This window comes from Octopus bimaculoides, chromosome 4 (assembly GCF_046866305.1).
Source record: "Octopus bimaculoides isolate indiv1 chromosome 4, ASM4686630v1, whole genome shotgun sequence".
Taxonomy (NCBI): domain Eukaryota; kingdom Metazoa; phylum Mollusca; class Cephalopoda; order Octopoda; family Octopodidae; genus Octopus; species Octopus bimaculoides.
Genome location: NC_142931.1, coordinates 140,225,168 through 140,250,223, shown reverse-complemented (window position 1 = coordinate 140,250,223; position 25,056 = coordinate 140,225,168). Strand labels below are relative to the sequence as shown.

The 25,056-nt window shown below is 35.5% G+C and overlaps 1 protein-coding gene across 2 annotated transcripts in view; it reads right to left on the bottom strand.

Annotated features, from left to right (window-relative positions):
- Window positions 1–25,056, bottom strand: part of LOC106872781 (microphthalmia-associated transcription factor) — a 97,566-nt gene that overhangs the window by 62,198 nt on the left and 10,312 nt on the right. The window lies entirely within an intron of this gene.

The following is a 25,056-nucleotide window of genomic DNA, read 5'->3' as shown; positions in this document are numbered from 1 at the left end:
ATGCAAAAGAGAATGGCAAGATGACAATGATGACTTAAGAGCAGTTAATGTTGTAGAGTCACCAACCAGAAACACTTTTATTTGAAGACTGTATTGAACTCAACTGCATATTTCATATTTTGTTCATATAACAAGTCAATTGAACTTACCTATTGGTCTAGAAAGCAAGTAATTATTGCCATAACTCAAATACTATATCACAATTTTAGTTACAATTGAGTATACCCACTCCACTTAATCATTAAACTAATTAGACCTGCCTACGTGCAACAGCTCCAACAATTCATTAGCATTTTTATTGCTCTATTAAAACAAAGCAACGCTCTTCCTACACATTGTTAGAAATAAAGAAAGCTTGAATCTAAACATCTATTCACTTGTTTAACATTATCTCAAGCATTAAATTACAGATCAAATAAGAGAAATTAAAAAAAAAAAAACAGTACTGCTCTTATAATGAGTAAAAACACTTTTTGTACAAAACTGTTTAATTTATTGGGTTTAAACAATATATTAAATATTTGAAATACAAAGCTTTTACTAAGCATATACATTAAGTAACTTTATTCACACGGTGAATAATATTCCTGCTCTTGTGCTCATAACCATATATGGGTGTATGTTTGTGTATCTCATATAACTCACTTTTTCTCCATATTTATTTACAATTTTTGCTACTTAGTCCAAGGTCAGAGTTGATCAAGTAGACCTGCAATCAAAAGCATTCTTGCTGTGATCACCCTGTCTGTATAAGGGTATCTAAGACTACATTATCTAATGTATCCTTCCACTTTTTTTCAAGGTTACTGTAGTGTAAGGGACCATAAATTCAAAAGATGTCAATTGACAAAGAGATTAAAGGACTAAATATATTATAGATCAGAGGAAAAGAAGACAATGATGGAAAGTTCAATGCTTAGGAACTAATAGAAACTAGTAGGAACTAATAGAAACTAATGACTTATGAATAACAAGAAACTAAAAAAAGAAACAAAAAAAAAAAACGATGCACCTCAGAAGGTTCTTGGCAGAAGGTACGAGACCATAAAGTTCATCAGAGCAATAAATAGCCTTGGAAACACTTAAAGAAAAGACACAAGGAAAGGTGTCTTTTGATGATGAGCCAAAGACACCAACTTAGTAGAAAGAAGAGGACTTACCATGCTAACAACTTGATTCTGAATTTGATTAACTCATTAACTGCCAAATTTTTTTATTCGTATTTTTCTGGCTTTGCCAAGTGTCTTAAGAGTTAAAACGTTAATATTTCATGTTGAACCAACGATCCTTCAATCCTTATTGTAATAATAGCACGAGAAATCAAAATGCTTTCAATCTTGTCAGTACACAAGCAGCCCTCAAAAAACTTTCTGTGTAATTAAAGTGGCCCACAAAGGTATTTGAGTTGACCAGGCCTGCTCTAGGGTGACAAAAATTAATTTTAAAATGGTTTTCCTTCCTCTGAAATTACTGATATATTTTTTTCCGTTTTTTTCCTTTGAATCAAGCAGTAGTAGTCATGCTTGTGCATTACAAGTTGCTCGAGCATATAAACAGAAGACTATTAACTGTTTCCTGTATATTAACTGAACTATTTCTTAACTATGGACTTACCTATTTCAATAATTAAAAAGTAATTTGAATTAATAAATGATTTAATAAACAAATTAATAAAAAATAAAATTAAACTATCCCTATTTTATTATCAGTCTTGTATAGCTTAAAGGAATTATAAATGTAAACAGTGGTCAGTGCAAGTCTTAAGATGATAGAATTAATTTCAAAATGATTTTTAATAATAATAATAATAATATTTTTAATTTGGTGCAAGAAGTAATAGCCATGTTTGTGCAGTGTCATACTACAACTAACTATAAGTAGGTATTTGCTTTCTTATAATTCTATAAAACAGATTGTACTGATAGGCTGAGAAATAGATTGTAGGGGTTACAGAGTCCAAACTCCAGAGGGTAGCTGTGCATACACAGTAATGTATGTGTATTAGCAGAAGGGACCATGTCAATGACAGCAATGATGATGATGAAGAAACAGTGTAGCTAAATAACCCCAAAAAAAACAACCAAAGGAGAGAGGGGACAGTTAAAGTATAGAAAAAAAAAACAAAACAAAATCAACTGTACTCAATGACCTCTAAACAGCAATCTCCCCTCTTCCAGAAAACATCTTTTTTTTTATGTTTTTATTAGAGTAGCAGTGAAGAGAAAGTAACAGTAAAATTATAGATTCTGGATATTTTAAGTAAGAACAGTCCTTCCTCTCAGCAAGACCCTTTTTTCACCTCATTTTTTTTTGTAATCTGGTTACCTGATTATCAATTTGACAACTTTTACTTTTTTGGCTTTTATTTATTTATCTATTTTTGTTCCATATAAATATATCTATCTATCTATATATATATATATATATATATATTGAAAGGTTTTCTGATAACTGTATCTCAATTTTTGCTGTTTCATTACAGTAAGATATCGACTAAATTTTGTAAAAAAAAAAAATGTAAAAAAAATGTAAAAAAAAATACTTCATTACTTTGTCTCAACAACTGCTGCCACCACCACTACCACCACCACCACCACCACCACCACCATAAGACGAGGGTTAAGCAACAGAAATAATGATGATAGGATGATGACGATAATGAAGGCAATAATAGTGATGGCACCATTGATAATGTTTATAATATTGATGGTGAATATGGTGAAGTGATGTGCTTAAGGTTTATGTTTCCAGAGTTAAAATCTCAGCCAAGCTAACTTAGCTGTTTGCCCATTCTAAAAGACAAAAATGTATATCGACTCATTTGGGTGCCTTCAAAAAGTGATTTCTTATGTGATATTGAAATCAGATTATGAGACAGGATCATTGTCCCATGATCTTTAGCCCTTAATTCTTCAGATTAATCTGTCAAATGTAATGTTTATTTATTCAATTTGTTTTGAATTAATCATGCATTACCTTGTAGCTTCGAGAACTTAATGAACTTAATGATATAACTTTTAAGTTTTAGAATTATATAGTAGGATTGATGTGAGAGGCCAGATCTGGCAGGATTGAACATTAAACAGAAATAATATTTTGGCTGGATATGACTGGTTTAAATGCTAAGGGATTTAATAAGATTTAATAAACACTACATCCTTCAGCAATGCACTTTACTTATTTACTAATTAACTCTAATTAGATATTTTGTTTTAAAACAAAACAAAAAAAAAAAGCATTGAACTAAAAACAGAATAATAAATTCAGAATTTAGTAATTTCTGTGTAAATAGTTTTAAAAATATTTTTTCTTTTCAAGGTTATTTTATTTTTGCTTTTGTGAACAATGCTGTTTTCATTTTGTTACTAACACCGCATACAAACTGAGAAGCTTGACAAATTCACAGAATTGTTTTTTTTTTTCGTTTAAATGCAAATATTTTACCAACTAACTGCCTCTTCCTATAAAACATCCACATGGGCTTTTCACAATTAACCGTCTCTTCATTTAATTATTAAGCCACTTGATTAAGGAAGACTGACTGAATAAATTTAGTAAGTTGATTTATTTCACAACTGAACTAATACTAATATAATTATTATCATCATTATTCAGTTCACGGCCTGGAATTGAACTCGGAATCTTGGGATTAGTAGCCTGCACTCTTAACCACTACGCCATATGCCCATGGGCATATGGCATTATGGTTAATTCCAAGTAGTGACCTGAATAATAATAATAATAATGATAATAATAACAACTGGACCAATGTTCTTCATTGTGTTTGTTACCAAGTTGCTTTAACCGGTTTAGACCAACACTGTAAGAAATTATCTTTTATCATTTACTTGTTTCAATCATTGGATTGCGGCCATGCTGGGGCACCACTATGAAGGGATTTTAGCTGAACATTGACCCCCAGTACTTATTTAAATCTCTTATCTATTCTATGAGTCTCTTTTGCCAAACTACTGAGTTACAGGAATGTAAACAAACCAGCACCGGTTGTCAAGGTGTAGTGAGAGACAAACAGAACATAAAGACACACACACACATACACACACGCATAATCATATATACATATACACACACACATGCATAATCATATATACATACACACACACACACACAATCATATATACATACACACACACACACACAATCATATATACATACACACACACACACACAATCATATATACATACACACACACACACACAATCATATATACATACACACACACACAATCATATATACATACACACACACACACAATCATATATACATACACACACACACACAATCATATATACATACACACACACACAATCATATATACATACACACACACACACAATCATATAGACATACACACACACACACAATCATATATACATACACACACACACACAATCATATATACATACACACACACACACAATCATATATACATACACACACACACAATCATATATACATATACACACACACACACACATAAAATATACATGATAGGCTTCTTTCAGTTTCCATCTATCAAATCCACACACAAACTTTGGTCAGCCTGGGGCTATAGTAAAAGACACTGGCCCAAGATGCCACACAGTGGGACTGAACCTGAAACCATGTGACCATGGAAGAAAACTTCTAACCAAACATCCATACCCATATGCATCTCCTATACCATCTATTCAAACAACAACATCAACAACAAAAACAGAAACTGTCAAGTTTCAAACAACAAAACGATTTTAAACTCTGGAAAAAAAAAAGCCAAAAACGACCCCATGGGCAACAGCTGTTGCTGGAAAAAGTTGTAATTGAATGAAAAGTATCTGGTTGCATAAAACAACATGTGCAGCTTTTCAAAAGTAAAACCAAATGAATCAAAAAAACTTCCAAAATCTTATTAGCAATTCACCTGTGCGTGTGTGTATGTGTGTGTGTTTGCGTGTGCATGTGTGTGTGCATTTGTAAGCACGTGTATGTGCATATGCCACTCTTTATCTTTTTTTGTATCGTTGAGTGTTACTTACGGCAATACAATGACACAAGGTGTTAGAAAATAGCAATTTAGAGGGTGAATTAAAAAAAAAATAGTAATTAAATAAGAAATTGTAATTTTTTTCTTTCAGACTATTGAAAATATGTATGTTTAATTTTTATAAAGAAACAAATAAGATCATATTTGTTCCAAACAAAAATGTTTATTTCAGTATACACACACACATACACACACAAACACGTACACATACACACACACATACACCCACAAACATGTACACATACACACACACACACACACATATGCACACAAACATGTACACTTATATACACACACATACACATATCCACACACAAACATATACACATACACATATATATATACACACACGTATACACATGAACACACACACACATATACACATGCACATACACACACAAACATGTACACACATGCACAGAGTCATATAAATATATGGAAAAAATACATTTTTGAGAATTTTAATTTTCCAGCTTTTCACTTTAATTACACTGTCTTGAAGTTATTTACTACAATTAATGTTTAAGCAATTTAAAGACATTTTTGCATCTGGTAGGCCATCTTTTGCAAAAGAATATGTCTAGGATTCAAAAGTAATTAATTGTTCCATTGAGAAATAGATCAAGGCTAGACAGGTTTTGATTTCTGAGATCTAAAATATTTAGGGATAAAATGGTACAAAGGCAGACTGATTGTTGTTTTTCAACATTTGCTTTATCAGCATTTTGGTATAGGAAAAGAAAGTGCTAAACCATTTAGGCCATTTCTAGGCAGAGGGATACTTTAAAATCAGGAGAAACAGAATTATTGAAATACTAGAATAGAATCCTGATTAGAAAACTGGGGTAAGAACTGGGTAAGAGCTATGCCAAAGAAATATGAATACTGCAGACCATGTTAGTAGCTGACCTTATAAAATATCAAAATAAAGAAATGTAAATAAATAAATTCAAGAATTCAAATTACTTTAACCAAGCAGAACAATAAATATAGAATAGAAAATTACTATTTTTAAATCTCACAACATGAGATATTCAGCAACAGTACTTTGTAGTAAATATTGTTTGCCAACATAACTGGTTTAGGACTAATGTTGCTGTAATTTAGCCCCAGGAGACATCGTCTCCATCTGACTATACGACATGATCCATGTCCATATATTTTCGAACAAGGGAATCGCAATACACAGATATTGTTTTGAGCTGAGTAGAGGTGCTAGATTCCCCTGTTCGAAAATATAAGGACACAGATCGTGTTGTATAGCCAGCTGGAGACGATGTCTCCTGGGGTTAAATTACAGCAACATTAGTCCTAAACCAGGACTGCCATGTTATGTTGGCAAACAATCTTTACTACAAATATAGAATAATTAAACTTTTCAAACTTTGGCACAAGGCCAGCAATTCCAAGTTAAAAGAAAAGTTGATGACATCCACCCCAGGGCTTTATTGATTCTGAAAGGATGGAAGGCAAAGTTGAGCCTTGGTGGAATTTGGGCTCAGAATCATGTCTGATGTGCCAACAATTCTGCCAGTTCACTGTCTTATACGTATAGAATAATTAATACAAACAGATAAAGTATAATGATTGACAAAGTAACATAGATGAGACATTAAAGAGAGGGAGCAAAGTCTGTTTTATTACAGTTATGTACTTTATTGGATGGCAAAGCCTCATAGACTTTTACCAGCAAGGGGATGGAGCAGAAAAGTCTTTTGACCATGACAGTTGAAGTATAGATCTCAGTAATTAAAGCTAGACAAGTTTTCAATACTAACAAAGATACACATTAGTTAACATTTAATCAATTAATTAATCAATTGTTGGATCAATCATTTAGTCAATCAATCAATCGACTACATTTCTCAAAGTCTGTTTGTCACTATGCATGACTTCATCAATGACTTTCTCTCCACTACTGCAGGTCTGCTTCAAGTCTGTCTGCTTGACCTTCCTAAGATAGGCAAAATCACTTTCACCATTTGAGTTCACAACAAGAACCTTGCAAACCAAATACAAAACTACAAAATTTTCTCCATAATATAGCATACAATGAAGCCAAAATATTCTTTTCTACTCAAGGCACAAGGCCCGAAATTATTGGGGAAAGGGCTAGTCGATTAGGTTGACTCCAGTACACAAGTTGTACTTAATTTATTGACACAAAAGAATGAAAGGCAAAGAATTTGAACACAGAACGTAAAGACAAAGGAAAGATGACTCCAAAATATTTATTATAACTCTAGGGTACAAAAATACAACTGCATACAGAGACAAGCTTGTGTGTCTCATAATTCTTTCTACTCTACAAACAAGGCTTAAAATTTTGGAGGTGAGGGTGAGTTAATTGCATCAACTCCAGTGTTCAACTGGTACTTATTTTATCAGCCCTGAAAAAGATGAAAAGTAAAGTTGACCCCAGTGGAATTCGAACTCAGAACATAAAGCAAGAAGAAGAAATGCTGCTAAGCTAAGTATTTTATCTGATGTGTTAATGGTGCAGCCAGCTTACCACTGTCCTCTGTGTGTATTATAATCTTTTCTACTCTAGGCACAAGGCGTAAAACCTCTGGGGAGGGGGTCAATCAATTGGATCAACCCCAGTACGCAAATGGTACTTAATTTATCGACCCCTGAAAGGATGAAAGGCAAAGTCGACCTCGGAGGAATTTGAACTCAGAACATAAAGACAGACAAAAATACTGCTAAGCATTTCGCCCGGCGTGCTAACGATTCTGTCAGCTTGTCGCCTTTCTGTGTGCATTATAATGAAAGATATGTGAATCAATTAAACATGATGTGTAATAACAGTGAATATAAGAGAATGCATTGATCGAGTTCTTACCAGTTCTTACAGTTGTAATGACCAAGTGAAGGATAAAATAATGTCTAGGCAGTTAAAAAGTCAAGAGCACATCATCTACCAATGGACTTGTGTAGTGTATTCATACTAGGTATACAAGTAAGTACTGCTTTACATACCTGACAGCAGAGCAGGTCAGAAAAAACAGATAAGGCATATCCAGTCGTTGATTATTGAAGTAACTTGGAAATTCATGTGTATTTTAGTGACTATAGCTTTAATATCAAATCCTTTGAAGAAAAATGAATAAAAACCAGCTGCTAAATAAAATGTGTCCTAATATAGTCATAGCTGTCTGTAGTTTTGGTAGATGGCTATTTAGCAATGTGTCAAGAACTCCAGCAAAGTAAGGACAAGTCAGAACATTAATCAGGTCAATGAGGATAGTTAAGGATTCTTTATTGATTACTTCAATCAACCAGCTTATTTATTCTCTATCTAATAATATATACGTTGAAGGTAGTAAGAAAGAGAGAAGGTGAGAGAAAGAGGGAGGGAGAGAGAAAAATATGTATTATGTGTGTCAATGTATCCAGCCATAAGTATATATGAATATGTACACCGATGAGAATGCAATTTATATATATTGAGTGTATGTGTGTGCATATAAATGTGTGTGTGTGTATGTACAGCAGTATTTGTAAATAAAAATGTGTGTGTGTGTATATATACACACATACGCACACACAACTAACCTAATAGAACTTTTGAAAGTATATTTCAGATATTGCTGTCAATGTTTCATAGAGTTATCTTAATTATGAAAATGAATGAAGATTTTAAGGAGATCATATATAACAAAAGCACACATTGATTAAACGTCTCTTTGGATACCTCTAAGGGTTTTAGTTTGCTCAGCTGCAGTTTCTCAAGATAAAAGGAGTCTCTTGAAATATAAGCGTTAGGCCTCAAACACTATGAGATACTAAAATGCTTTCACAAATCATGAATATAATACATATACCCAAGCCTATTCCACATTTTATTTTTAAGGAGGGGGTAGCCACAACAAGACACACACCAAGCATTCCATTCATTTCCCAACCCAAAGAGGCGAGCACCATCCTGAGCTCAGGCCAAGGCATAGAATGCAACCCCCAATATCAGCAGTGGGGCCCCAACAGCATGTTGGTTTACCCCTGCTGCTTCATGCTGGTTCCGTACCCCTTTGAGCAACATCAAATTCACTCATCCATCCACAAACACTCTCAAAGCTTTCCTATCATTTACAAACTCTCTTGCCTCTCTCAATCCAACACCTCTGACCATCAAAGCTTTCCTCACTCCATCCATCCATCCACACAAACCGAGGTTCTTGAATATAACAACAACATATATTGATTTCAAATTTTGACACAAGGCCAGTAATTTCAGGGGAGGGCATAAGTCAATTTATACTGGCTCCTGGTTCTTATTTTATCGACCCTGGTTCTTATTTTATCTGGTTCCTATGTTATCGACCCTGAAAGGATGAAAGACAAAGTTGATCCCAGTGGCATTTGAACTCAGAATATAAAGTTGGAAGAAATTCTGCTGAGCATTTTTTACAGCACCATAACAATCCTGCCACCACATATTATCAACAAGTCCATAGGGGCAGTTGAGATAATTAAAACTGCCATGTCATCATATCCTAATAGGAATAAACAGATATTATTGCCATGATTGTAAAAGAAGCAAACCTAATAATCTAGACTTTGGTGATGTGATAATTACTCCCTACATAAGCACAAGTTCAGGAATGAATTAATTCACCACCAGTTGCTTGTCTGGTAATATATTCTATTGGCCCTGGAGGGATGACAGGTAAAGTTGGGGCCAACAGGATTTGAATTCAGAATGTAAAGAGCCATGACTAGGTAGACACAAGAAATTTCAGCCAAGGTTCTATTAATTCTGCCAGTCTACTATCGTCCTATGCTCATATATAATATATATCCTAGCCTGGTGAAATGCTTAGCGGCAGTTCATCTGTCTTTACATTTTTAGTTCAAATTCCACCGAGATCAATTTCACCTTTCATCCTTTCGGGTTCAATAAATTAAGTACCAGTTGCATATTGGAGTAGAGCTAATGGGTGTGTGTGTCTCCCTCACTCTCTCTCTCTATATATACAGGGTGTCCACAAAGTCTGGGTACATAGAGTAAATAAAATCATAACATAAACAATTAAATAAAGAAATAATAATTTCTTTAAGTATGTGTTAATTCCCATGTACCCAGACTTTGTGGACATCGTGTATATATATATATATACACACACACACACACACATACATACACATACGTACATACATCCAAACACATAACAATATCCAAGTGTAAATGCAGGAGCGAGAGAGATAGAGGGAGAGTTAGATATATGTAGAGAGAGAGAGAGAGAGAGAGAGAGAGAGAGGATGGGACCATTGTTTCGAAAAAATGTATAGTTTGAAACAGCAGCTTAAGGATTTTACACTGGGATAAGAGCGAACTCTTTAATCACAGAAGCTCCACTCAACAAAACAAAAAAAGAAACCCTACCATAAACAAGTTCAGTAACAGATGTGCAAAATATCTAGCACCTACTTAACTGTTGCACATGCAGCTGCAGGTGAGCAGGCTTAATTGTTTTATTGTACAAGCTGGTTATATGACTTATAATCATCAAATGGAATAGCTGACTGTTGTTTCCTTATGGATGATTCCGTTCTTTTCTTTTTTGGTTTTGTTCTCAAACTAACTATGCTCTTGTATCTGTGAATACCTGTGCTGATTATGATAAGCAAGTGCACCTGGTAATATTTTAATATTTGTATATTCGTTAGCAATTTGTACATAATTTAATGCTTATTTTACATATATGCATGTGCATAAGTCTATACTATACGAATGGTGTAAACGTGCATGTATATACGTGTGTGTGTGTGTGTGTGTATATATATATATATATATATATATATATATGTGCATACATGTGTGTGTATATATTGGCAATTGTTATATATATATATATCACTATTTATTATCCATTTTTATATATTTAATTTATACATATGTAATTTATTCTTTTATCCTTTACTTGTTTCAGTCATTTGACTGTGGCCATGCTGGAGTACTGCCTTTAGTCGAGCAAATCAATCCCAGAGCTTATTCTTTGTAAGCCAAGTACTTATTGCATCGGTCTCTTTTGCTGAACCACTAAGTTATGGAGACGTAAACACACCAGCATCGGTTGTCAAGTGATGTTTGGGAGACAACCACAGAGACACTGACACACACACACACACACACACACACATATATATATGCATATATATATGTATATATATATATATATATATATATATATATATATATATATATATATATATATATATGCATACGACAGGCTTCTTTCAGTTTCCGTCGTCCAAATCTACCCAATACATATACACAAGGCTTTGGTCAGCCCGAGACAATAGTAGAAGACACTTGCCCAAAGTGCCATGCAGTGGGACTGAACCCGGAACCATGTTCTTGGTAAGCAAGTTACTTACCACACAGCCACTCCTGCACCTAATTTGTATGGTTTTGTCTGTAAAATTGGGTATTTAACAATGGAGCCAGTAAAAGATTGGATGTTGTCATCCCTATTTTCCATGGATTATATATATATATATATATATACATACATACATACATACACAAATGATGAGAGAGAGAGACTTGTTACCAGTTCAAGTATGCTCGGGGCATATTTGAACCCACACAAAACCCATTCACTATATTTTGTGATCTTTCCTTCTATTCGTATGCAAATGAGTGTCTTTGTGTCTTTTAAACTGTCTGTGTGCAGATGTGCATCTGCCCACATGCATGTTCTTTATGTTGCATTGAAAAATTGCTATTGTTAATTTTGTTATTTTATAAAGATAATAACTGTCAAAAACAAAAATCTCAAAGGAGCTGATGAACAATGTACGTCTATTATGACTGTAACATAAATTACAGACTACAATTGAGGACGGTATGAAAATAAGATATGTAATTACGAACACTGTAGTAAAAACAAAATGTACTTTTACTGCTAAGTATTGTATGCATTCATACGAGAGAAAAGCTGAACATAAGAAGCATCAGTAGTGGTGTGCAAGAGAGACGATTGCGCTGGTTTGGACATGTGGTGAGAATGAATGAGGATAGCTGCGTGAAAAAGTGCCACTCCCTAACAGTTGAGGGAACCCGTGGAAGAGGTAGGCCCAGGAAGACCTGGGCTGAGGTGGTGAGGCAAGACCTTCGAACATTGGGCCTCACCGAGGTGATGACTACTGACCGAGACCTTTGGAAATGTGCTGTGCGTGAGAAGACCCGGCAAGCCAAGTGAGATCGTTGCCAGGGCCCCTGGACTGGCTCTTGTGCGGGTGGCACATAAGATGTACCATCCTGAGCGTGACCGTTGCCAGTACGGCCTGACTGGCCTTGTAGGGTTTTCGAGCGAGATCGTTGCCAGTGCCCCTGGACTGGCTCTTGTGCGGGTAGCACATAAAAGACACCATTTCGAGCGTGGCCGTTTTCGTGCGGGTGACACGTAAAAGCACTCACTACACTCTCTGAGTGGTTGGCGTTAGGAAGGGCATCCAGCTGTAGAAACTCTGCCAAATTAGATTGGAGCCTGGTGTTGCCATCCGGTTTCACCAGTCCTCAGTCAAATCGTCCAACCCATGCTAGCATGGAAAGCGGACGTTAAACGATGATGATGATGATGATAAATACATATATGCATCGGTGTATATATATATATATATATATATATATATATATATATATATATATATATATATATACTCTTTTACTCTTTTACTTGTTTCAGTCTTTTGACTGTGGCCATGCTGGAGCACCGCCTGTAGTCGAGCAAATCGACCCCAGGACTTATTCTTTGGAAGCCTAGTACTTATTCTATCGGTCCCTTTTGCCGAACCGCTAAGTTACGGGGACATAAACACACCAGCATCGGTTGTCAAGACATACAAACACATACACACATACATATATATATACATATATAAGACAGGCTTCTTTCAGTTTCTGTCTACCAAATCCACTCACAAGGCTTTGGTCGGCCCGAGGCTATAGTAGAAGACACTTGCCCAAGATGCCACGCCGAGGGACTGAACTCAGGACTATGTGGTTGGTAAGCAAGTTACTCACCACACAGCCACTCCTAGGGTGGTCCAAAAGTAGGTTTATGGTTATCACGTAGGCACTTCAAATATTTTTTAAACATTTTATTACATTTAAATTTCTATCTTACAATCGTATTTTTTATTACATAAATTAGCATAGAATAATGGTTTCATATTTTTTTCATAATTAAGATCTAAACTGTTAACGTATGAATGTGAAAGAGAGAGTTGAATAACTGTAAAGCTACTTTTGGGCCACCTTGTATGTATATATATATACACACACACACACACACTCACACATTAAAGTGTGCTGAAAAGTTCCTAGCTTTAAGGGAATCACGAGAGGTTTGGTTGGAGGCCCAAACTTCTGAGTTCTACAGGTATATAAATATAAATATACATATATGTATATACGGATATATATATATGCATACATATAAATACATACATATACATAAACACACAAACACACACATATATACACGCACACACATATATACGCACACACATATATATCCACACACACACACACACACATATATATACACACACACACACATATATACACACACATATACATACACACACGCACATATACATACACACACACACACACACACACACACACACACACACATATATATATTATATGTCATAGGCACACGACTACATGTTACTGCACTCTCTTCTTGCTGCATAATATATTCCTTGCTTCAGAATGTCAGACTGATAAAACGGACTCTAATTAACTCCAAAGTGAAATAATACAGAAAAAGGTATCCAGGAGCAAAACCAATTGTTTCATCAAAAACAATCAGACTTGTGAAACCTGGAGATATGCATATTAAGCCGGAAGGAATATAATGTAATTGTGATCTGGTCTGTTTCTTTTTTTATTTTATCTTTAATTTATATAAAGCTAGTATTTGCAAAGACAGAATCATTTAGATCAATGCTTATGTTTTACTGGAATAATTTTAACAATACCAGTGAGAAGTGCTCAACTAGTGCAGCTTTTGTTGATATCATTGTATTGGTGCTATGCCAGCTTATTTATAAGATTAACTTTTATGTTAAACTGAAAGAGAAGAAGTAATACTGTCCTCTCTCTGATATATGTATCTTTTACTTGTCTCAGTCATTGGACTGCTGCCCATGTTAGGATGAAGTGATGCAGTGCTTACTGAAGCAAATTGACCTCAGTATTCTATATTGGTCTCTTTTGCTAAAGCACTAAGTTAGAGGGATGGAAACAAACCAGCAGCAGTTATCAAGAGGTCATGGGGAACACACACGCACATGCACAAACACACATACGAGTATCCACACAATTTCTACCAAAGAGATGGATTGTGATTCACTACAGCTGTTTCAGGTATGTTTTTTTTTATTGATGAACAAAAATGTTCCATAATGCAAAAAAAAAAAAGAAGTACACCACAAGGGTGGTGACTGAACCTAAAACTTCACAGAAGGGAGTTTTTCTCAACTAATTGCTCGGATAGTGTCAGTTGATCAATGCTTTTTCGTTTCTTTTTTTTTTTTTTCTTCAACTCAGCTATATAATACATATGTGAGATGACCTTCCTGTATTTGTGTTTAACATGGTGAACACTCCCACCGAGATGTTTCCTTTTTTCCTTGGCCATATTGTGTATTTTACATCTTGTATCTTCATTTTGTTATGCTCTCCTTTACAATTGGGAAACATCCATCCATATGTTTCAACATAACAGGTTGTCATTCAATAGATAACTAGAATATATAAAAAGCATTTAATGCAAGCCAGTTTACTTGTTTATAGATTTATCTTAATAGACAGCCAGGCAAGTGTGACATTCTCTGCCCGTGTGTCCACTTTTCATTAACGATCAGACTTTCTCTTGATTTTCTCCAGTCTGTCACTGCTATCTATCTATCTATCTATCTACTCATCCATCCATATAGTCTTTGTTCTATCAATCTTTTTTTCTCTGCGTCTTCCCTTTCCCCTTGCAACTCCCACGCTGGCTTCCCTCTCACTATCTTTCTGTCTATCTATTCCTTTATCTTTCTCTCTCTCTCTCTCTCTCTGTATATATATATATATATATATATATATATATATATATATATATATCCTTCTCTGACAAACAAACAGTACATCACATGACCAGATATTAACAGACAAAATACATTAGGTAACTAAAAAATTTCAATATAAAAACAAATAAAGGATAAGTAGTAGGAGGATAGGCCAGCAATAATAATAATAATACTAATACTACTAATAATAATAATAATAAAAACAATAATAATAATAATAATGATGATGATGATAAAGGAAGGAAAAAAAGAAATAAAGAGAGAGAAAAATAAGGGAGGATAGGAAGAAAAAAAAGAAAATAATTAGATGAAATGTGGCTACAGGTTTTTATTGAACAAAAGATTAAATGCTCAGTTTACTCATTTAGAGTTACAATAACAAAATGTACAAACAATGTGTGTGTGTGTGTGTGTGTGTGTGTGTGTGTGTGTGTGTATTTATATAAATAATCAATAACATATATAAGATGACAAGATTTAAAAAAAGCGGACACAATAAAAGATAGCGACCCACCCCTATCAAAAAATTTGCAGACAATTCAACTAAATGTAAATAATGATAATAATAATAATGATAATAATAATAATAATAATAATAATAATAATAATAATAATAATAATAATAATAATAATGATAATAAATATCACTACCAACAACAATATAATAGGAACAGAGCAAATTATTTTCCCCAATTTTTAACAGTTGAATCAGTTTAAATGAAACATCTATTCAACACCGATCCCCACATCACCACAGTTCGATATTTTCAAACCTCCATATGGGAAGACCATTGAAAATGGGGGAGGAGTGTAAATTCATTTAAATCTTTCTTTTTTTCTTTTCATTGAATGTGTCTTATTTGTTTGTTGCTTAATGGTTTTTAGTTGGTAGAGGTGGAGGTGGTGGTGTCTTTTGTTTTTTTACTAAGATATTTATTTTCATATCTTATTTAATTTTTTTTTTTATATCTTATTATAAATGACTTGTTGTCAATACACACTACATACATAGAAAGACAGACAGACAGACACAAAGACACAGACACACAAATAAACACAATGAAATTGAATATAATAAAAAGAGTATAAAAGAGAAGATAGACGATTACAACATTTTTTGTTTCATATTCCATTCGGTTTTAGAAGGAGTGGGGTCTTTTGAACTTAGTATGTATATAGTTGTATAGATATACAACATGTCATGTATATATAAATTGCACTTCATATTCGAGGCTCCAATGAAGCTATAAGGCGTTACACAGGCACTCAACTATGAGTCTACTACAACATGCAGCAGAAACAACTGTAAGCTACTGAAGTTCATAAGATAAGTGCTTATACATTTGTCATCTCTTTTTCTCATTACCACTCTATGCTTGTCTAACACTCTGCTCTGAAGTATACATATATCGAGTTCTACACCAGGTTATTAGTCTCACAATGCCTAAGCAATACATGTGTGTGTGTGTGTGTGTATAAAATTTAACGTCCGTCTTTCATGCTCACATGGGTTGGACGGTGCTGCTCTCCAGCTTGCCAACTCCTGTCTAACTAACTGCCCAACCATACCAACATAGAAGATGGACGTTAAATAATGATGATGATAGTGATAAATGCATGCACCACCCCACCACCACCACACACACACACTGAATTGTGAGTTTGATTCTGTTTTGGGTATGTTTGTCATCAGCATTTTACATCTGCAAGCCAACTTTGTCAGAACTTTTTGAATGGGTGTTTTATGACTAGATATCCTTCTTCATGTCAAATCATTTAGCTGCGTTTTTTTTACAGCAACCAGGAATACGATACACCTATTCTAAAAATCAGGGCACACAATTCCAATTATATATATATATATATATATATATATATATATATATATCCTTCCTTTCCCGAGCGTCCAATAACACTATCCGTATCACGTCCTCACTTTGTTGTCTTTTTTGTTATTGTTTTTTGTGTTTTTTTAACCTATATATATATATATATATATATATATATATAGGCACAGGAGTGACTGTGTGGTAAGTAGCTTGCTTACCAATCACATGGTTCTGGGTTCATTCCCACTGTGTGGTACCTTGGGCAAGTGTCTTCTACTATAGCCTTAGGCAGACCAAAACCTTGTGAGTGGATTTAGTAGACAGAAACTGAAAGAAACCCGTCGTACATATGTATATATATATATATATATATATATGAACGTGAAATTTTGAATTTAGTTCAAGGACCCCTCAGTACTACCTTTGCAGACCACCAGGGGTCCACAGACCCCAGGTTGAGAACCACTGCACTAGATCAAACAAGGAAAAACTTGGTCAAACACTGCAGGAAGCATTAGATCAAAATATACAGAAGAAAACTTGGTCAAACAGTACAGGAAATACTAATAAAATACTGCAGTTTTTTGTTAAAACAATATGCCAATGCATGAAGTCAAAACAATCAGTCAAATGATGAAAATACGATGATGTTATGGGTCAATCTGTGATTCAGTGAATTTGTTAATCCACAGGCCAACATAACCAGCAGAGATCATATTAAATACAAAGTACTACCAACCAAATAAACAAAATAACAAAGGCAATATAACAGCTTACTTGTAGCGGCAACAATTAGGACTGTTTATAACTGACATGTTGTTTGATAATGGTTTATCAAGTTTTTGCACTTGATACGAATTTAAGTGAGGGTTGCACAAGTTAATTAGTGATATAAACTGCACTACAGTAATTGAGCAACCATAAAATGCATAAACATTTTATGCTTCAAGAATAGAACGGCAAAAAGGATCATTTCCATTTTTGATCTTTGATTTGTTTCTGTCATTAGATTCCAGCCATGCTGGAGCATCGCTTTAAAGAATTTTCAGTCAAATGAATAAACCCCAGTATCTTTTCCAAGCCTGGTACTTATTCTATAATTCTCTTTCGCAGAGCCCTTAAATTATGGGGATGTAAACAAACCAGCACTACAGTTCTGACAAAGCACAAGCAAATGAGTGAATGTTCATGGGTTTGTTTGCTGTCCACAGATTTCCATACCAAAGTGAGATTGACAGACACATATCCGAGGCAGTATTTTTATGGCTGAATGCCATTTCCACCATAAACCATTGCTTCTTTCTAAAGTAAGAGATTTCTTACTGTGCTGGCAAACGAAAACACAAAGAAACAAGCCATAATGTCAACATGGAATGTAAACAACATGGATATACAAAGATACATGCACATACACACACACACACACATATATATATATATACATACACACATGTACATATATACATACATATATATACATACATATATATACATACACATATATACATACACATATACACATATTTACATATACATGTACACATATATACATATTTATACACACACACACACATATATACACATATATTTATATATACACATACATATTTATATATACACATACATATTTATATATACGTATACTCACATATGTATATACACACACACATACTTACATACATAGGTATATATGTATGTATATGTTGCAATTGGTCATATTGATGACTCTTCAGACTCAGCTTGTTTTATGCTTGAGGTGTATATAGACTGTAGCTGGCTTAAAGTCAATAAACTGAAATGAAACTAATCTTATACCAAACTTAAAATGCTTTTCCAGAAGTAAAGAAGGAATTATTTACCATGGATTGGTGTTAGCCATGTGTGGAGTTTGTAAACTGTATATGTGTATGTGTGCGCGCACGCATGTGTCTATCAGTCTCTTTTGCCGATCTGCTAAGTTACAGGGACGTAAACACACCAACATCAGTCGTCAAGCGATTGTGGGAGGACAAACACAACATACACACACACATATATACATTCATACACACACACACACACACACACACACAACATGCTTCTTTCAGTTTCCGTCTACCAAATCTACTCACAAGGCTTTGGTCAGCCCGAGGCTATAGCAGAAGACACTTGCCCAAGGTGCGACACAATGGGACTGAACCCGGAACCATGAGGTTGGTAAGCAAGCTACATTATATAGGAAAGGAGGTGACTTGTGGTGGAAAAAAAGTTAGGGCGGGGGAGTAATACTTGCTGATACTGTCCTCAAGTGATTACAGCAGCCAGATAGTGGCATAGACAGAGGAGTGATGGCAGGTTGGGTGTTAGGGGAATGAAATGAGGGGAATGCTTGACAGGGTAGGAAGGATTACAAGCATAATCAGAATGCTTTGATGACATATATATATATGTATAATCTATGTGTGTGTGTGTGTCTGTGTATGTACGTGTGTGTATGTATATGTGTGTATATCATCACCTATATATATATATATACATATATATATATATATATATATATATATATATATATATATATCAAAACAGGAAGTTGGAAAAATTGCTTGATATTGTTTAGTCACCATTACACATGTTTCATTTGCTAATAAGAATTATGAAATTGTATATGCTGGATAAACATGTGAGAAATTTTCAATTAAAAATTTTTCTGAGAGAGACTGAAATAATGCATAATGAGTAATGGCGAATAAATAATACCAAAATATGTTTTCCAACTTCCTGTTTTCATATTTAACAACTCTGCAGATTATATTTCCAGAATTTTCAATGCCAATGTGTGCCTCACATAAATATAACAACTACATACTGGATTAAGCAGATAGGCTTCAAGAGGATACAGCTTGGATTTTAACCTTGCCTACATAATATGTGTGTGTGTGTGTGTGTGTGTGTGTGTATGCTTGTGACTGTTAGTTACTCCTGCTTGATAACTAACGTCAGTTTGTTTATGTCTCCATAACTTAACAATCCAGGAGAAACACTGATAGAACAAGTACAAGATTTAAACATAAGTACTGGTGTTGATATGTCCAATTTATCTCTTCAAGGTCATGCTGTAGCATGGCCACAATCTAAAAACTGAAACAAAATATAAAAGAGAAGAGCTGGAGCCAATGGTTAGCTTGTACTGTTGAGAATATTTTGTCAAGTTTGAGCTGGCCTTTCACCACACAGGAATCTATATTTATCTAAAATGTAGCCTACATTCAGTGATATGCCTCAGTAATAGCTTTAGTTACGTAAACAAGCTATTATATTTGCAATCGTTTCTATATTTCTGATATGAATTGCTACTTGAGTAGCAAATATAGACGAAGAATGTACACAGTGTAATAGCTGGACACTCAGGCTCTGAGTAATAAGGTTGTTGTCCAGGAATTGAAACCACAATCTTACGATCAGAAGCCCAACACACTAACCACTAAGTCACATGCCTCTACAAATAGGGGTGTTGGCACTATGCAAGCCAATTTTTACCTCTGGGAAGAGGTGGTCCGACTGTATTAGCTTGGCCTCTAACATTTGACTTAAGCTGCATGGAAGGCCCTCTCAGGGGCTTGTGCTCTGCTGGCACAGATCTCAGAATTATTGAGGCACCATAAACATCATACTGGACCAAATGGTGGCCATCACTGATGAGCTCAACACAAACATAAACTAACCATAGCCATCAAAATTGCTGATGTGTCCGATGACACTACTGCCTGATTGGCACTCGTGCCAGTGGAATGATAAAAGCACATCCGAGTGTGCTCGTTGATGGGGCCACAGATTGGCTCCAGCGCCGGTGGCATGTAAAAAGCACTATTCAAGCGTGATCATTGCCAGCGTCGCCTAACCAGCACATGTTCCGGTGGCACGTGAAAAACAACATTCGAGCGTGGTCGTTGCCAATGCAGGTAGCACATAAAAAACACCTTCTGAGCGTGGTTGTTGCTAGAACCGCCTGACTGGCCCTCGTGCCAGTGGCACGTAAAAGCACCCACTACACTCTCGGAGTGGTTGGCGTTAGGAAGGGCATCCAGCTGTAGAAACTTTGCCAGATCAGACTGAGCCTAGTACAGCTTTCTGGCTTGCCAGTTCGCTGTCAAACCATCCAACCCATGCCAGCATGGAAAGCGGACATTAAACGATGACGATTAATGATGATATGATCACATGATCGACTGAGCTATCAAATGTTGTTATACATCACTAGTCACAATGTGCTTTGTATTGTTTTAGTTCTTGAATGATGCCACCCCACTGGCAAAGCGAGCAGGAAAGCTAGTCCTTCATGAGGTCATCCATTTACAGCTGAGTGAACAAGAGCACTGTTAAATGAAGTGTTTTGTTCAAGAACACAATATGTCACTCCAGCCGGGAATTGAACCCACAATCTAGCAATCATGAGAGCAATACCTTAACCACTAGACTAAACACCTTCACAATTTGTACCATGATTTCATTAATTGCTATAGGTGCCTGAGTAGTAGACAGCAGCAGACACCCACTTGGCCTTCACACATTTGATCTGATAGACCTATCTAGGACATGACAGCTGAAGAAAGAAAAAGTGTGCCATAAGCATCTGTCTGGTATTTATTTCAGCTGAATTGACTGAAGCAATTTGAAGTGAAGTGCCTTGTTCAAGGACACAGTAAGCAGCTCCATCAAGAAATTGAACCCAGAATTTTGTGACTGCAGGCCAACCACGCTAACATACATTAACTGGAGCTTACTAGATTATGATTAGATGCTTCGATTTTAGTAAGTTCTATTGGATTCTAGCAAGTTCAAATCTTAGTGAGGTCAAGTTTGCCTTTCATCCTGAGTAAATCAATAAACATAACCAGCAGTTGTCATCATTAGTCAGCTTTGCTCAATCAGATCGATAAAATGCTTCTGAGAAAGCTAGAATTTCAAAATATTTGCATAAAACTTTTCTTATACGAAATATTTGCAATGTCAATCTGGGATAAACTGGGAAATTTAATCCGTAATTATGTGTGACAAATCTACAATCTATGATAATTATTATGAGAAATGCTGACCTAAGATTGCAGTCTTATTACATGTGGTAGTCTTAATTTTAAAATCAAGAAATGTGTTAAATGAGATTTGGTTACTCTGTTGAACAACTTGAAAAAAAACAGAAGTTCAATATCATAGGCCCCAGGCATGGCTGTGTGGTAAGAAGCTTGCTTCCCGACCATATGGTTCTGGATTCAGTCCCACTGCATGGCATCATATGCAGGTCCATTATACTATAGCCGCAGGGTAACCAAAGCCTTGTGAGTGGATTTGATAGACAGAAATGGAAAGCAAGGCGGCGAGCTGGCAGGAACGTTAGCATGCCGGGTGAAATGCTTAATGGTATTCCGTCTGCTGCTATGTTCTGAGTTCAAATTCCACCAAGGTCGACTTTGCTGTCATCCTTTCGGGGTCGATTAAATAAGTACCAGTTATGCACTCGGATTGATATAGTCAACTTAATCCGTTTGTCTGTCCTTGTTTGTCCCCTCTGTGTGTAGCCCTTTGTGGGCAATAAAGAAATAAGAAATGGAAAGAAGCACGTCGTGTGTGTGTGTGTCTTGTGTTTGTTCCCCACACTGCTTGACAACTGGTGTTGGTATGTTTACATCCCCATAACTTAGCAGTTCAGCAAAAGAGACCAATAAAATAAGTACCAGACTTCAAGATAAATAAGCAGTGGTGTTAATTCATTCAACTAAAAATTCCTCCAGGCAATACTCCAGCGTGGCCGCAATCCAATGATTGAAGCAAGTAAAAGATAATGTTAAATTGTTAACTAGACCAACATTCTTTCCATTTATTTGGCCTTGAATCACCATCATTTTAATATCTACTTTTCTATCTCTGCATGGGTCAGACAGAATTTGTTGAGGCAGATTTTCTATGGCTGGATGCTCTCACTGTTGCCAACTCTGCACCTGTTTGCAAGTAACGTAATATTTCCCCAAGACCAGACATGATGTCATAGAAGACTGAAAACAAAGGACACCGCTTACATGACAGTGGCACTCATTTACAACTGTTACATGATCTCAAGACATGGTGACAGTCACACACACACAACAGGCTTTTTTTAATTCCCATTTGCCAAACCTACTCACAAATTTTGGGAGCTTTTGTAGAAGACACTTGCACAAGGTGCCATGAAGTAGGACTGAACCCAAGACCATGTGACTGGGAAGCAAACTTACCAAATAGTCACATCTACACTTAAAAGTCGATGGCTACCTATGTAACACAAACCCACATCGGCCAACATGACAAATATGCTACAATTCTACATTGTTTGAACATGGACAAAAAAACCTTATATTTTTAGATAAAGCAGTAGTTTCACTCGTATAAAATCAGTATGTTACTTGAGTAAAGAATACACAAGATAGAAAAAAAACACCATCTTAGAAAATGAAACATCAACTTTAATTAAAGAATATCAGCATTACCCTTGACATAGTTTGGAGATAAAGGAAAGTTCAAGTTAGCTTTTAATTATTTATTTATTCTTTGTGATCTTTCTTGGGGGAGATATTAATAGTTGATGTTAAAAGGTGTATTTTCAGTCAATGATCACATTTAAGAGAATAACACTATGTCTAATTAAAAGCTTTTCATGGTCATGATTTTAAATTATTTTTTTAAATTTATTTTGAGAGGTTGGGAAGGTTTCTTAGGAGGAAAGAAGTATGTGCCGTGGAGTACCAGTCACCGAGTTATTGCTAATTACTCCTCAGATTATGAGTTCAAATATTGTTGCAGGTCTATGTATATATGTTATTCTTTATAGATTACAGTGAACCGGTTGAAAAAAGTTACTAATGACAAGCTCTTGTGCGTTGTCTTTCATCTTTTCAGAGCAGTAAATAAAAAAATACCAGCTATGTACTGTGGTTAATTCTTCTCCTCTCACTACCTTTTCTTCTGTGTATCTGATTTTCTTTCTGGAAATAATTTCCTGTAATGAGACTGAGTGTGGGATGGTGTTCATATACAGTTGTCTGACCCGTGCAAAGCATTGAAAAATAGGTGTTAAGATGACAATGCTGATGATGATGAACACTAGTTTAAGTTTGGTATCTTCTTTGAATGTATCAGTTACATACATCAGAATTAAGATAGAGTCTACCAAGGACATTTTTTTTTTTCTTTGTCCCTTGCTTAGCGTGGAGAAAGGAACAGTGCCTGTGGCCTTTGCAGATTTTCAGGGACTGCGTGACTGGTGAGACTATGGCACGCCGAACTGGCTCCTGTGCAGGTGGCACGTAAAATACACCATTTCGAGTGTGGCTATTGCCAGTACCGCCTGACTGGCCTTCGTGCTGGCGGCACGTATAAGCAACCACTACACTCTCGGAGTGGTTGGCGTTAGGAAGGGCATCCAGTTGTAGAAACTCTGCCAAATCAGATTGGAGCCTGATGTAGCCATCTGGTTTCACCAGTCCTCAGTCAAATTGTCCAACCCATGCTAGCATGGAAAGCGGACGTTAAACGACGATGAAATCAACAACAGCAAGGAAGACATGAGCAAGGAGATTCAAAAGAATCTGATGTTCTGCAAAGGAAAGACTAAACATAATCACATAGCTTTCAGATATTGGTGATGTGATTGTCTACTTTTAAAATGACATTGTTAAGTAGGTGTGAGAGGCTGGAGCTGGCCAGTTTGAACGTAAAACAAGTAGACTCTTTGGACCTGAACTGGCTCATTTGAACATCAAAAGGTTAAAGTTGTGTTTTAGCCAGGAGATATCCTCAGTGGTAGGGAAGCCTGATATTCATAATGACCATGTTGCTCGTGGTCAAGGGCAGTTAGGGGTGAAGTGTTGTTGCCTTGATACGAGTAGAGCTTGAGATTTTGGGGGTGCAGAGGGGGTGGTTTGCTGTTAATGCACAAACCTAATGAGTGATTTGGTAAAGATGGATCTGTTCTAGCAGCAATGCTAGGATATCCAAAATCAAAACAGGGAAGGAGCAAGTGCCAAGGCCTTTTGTCACATTGAGGAGGAAGTGAAGTAAATGAAATGAATAATCTCCCC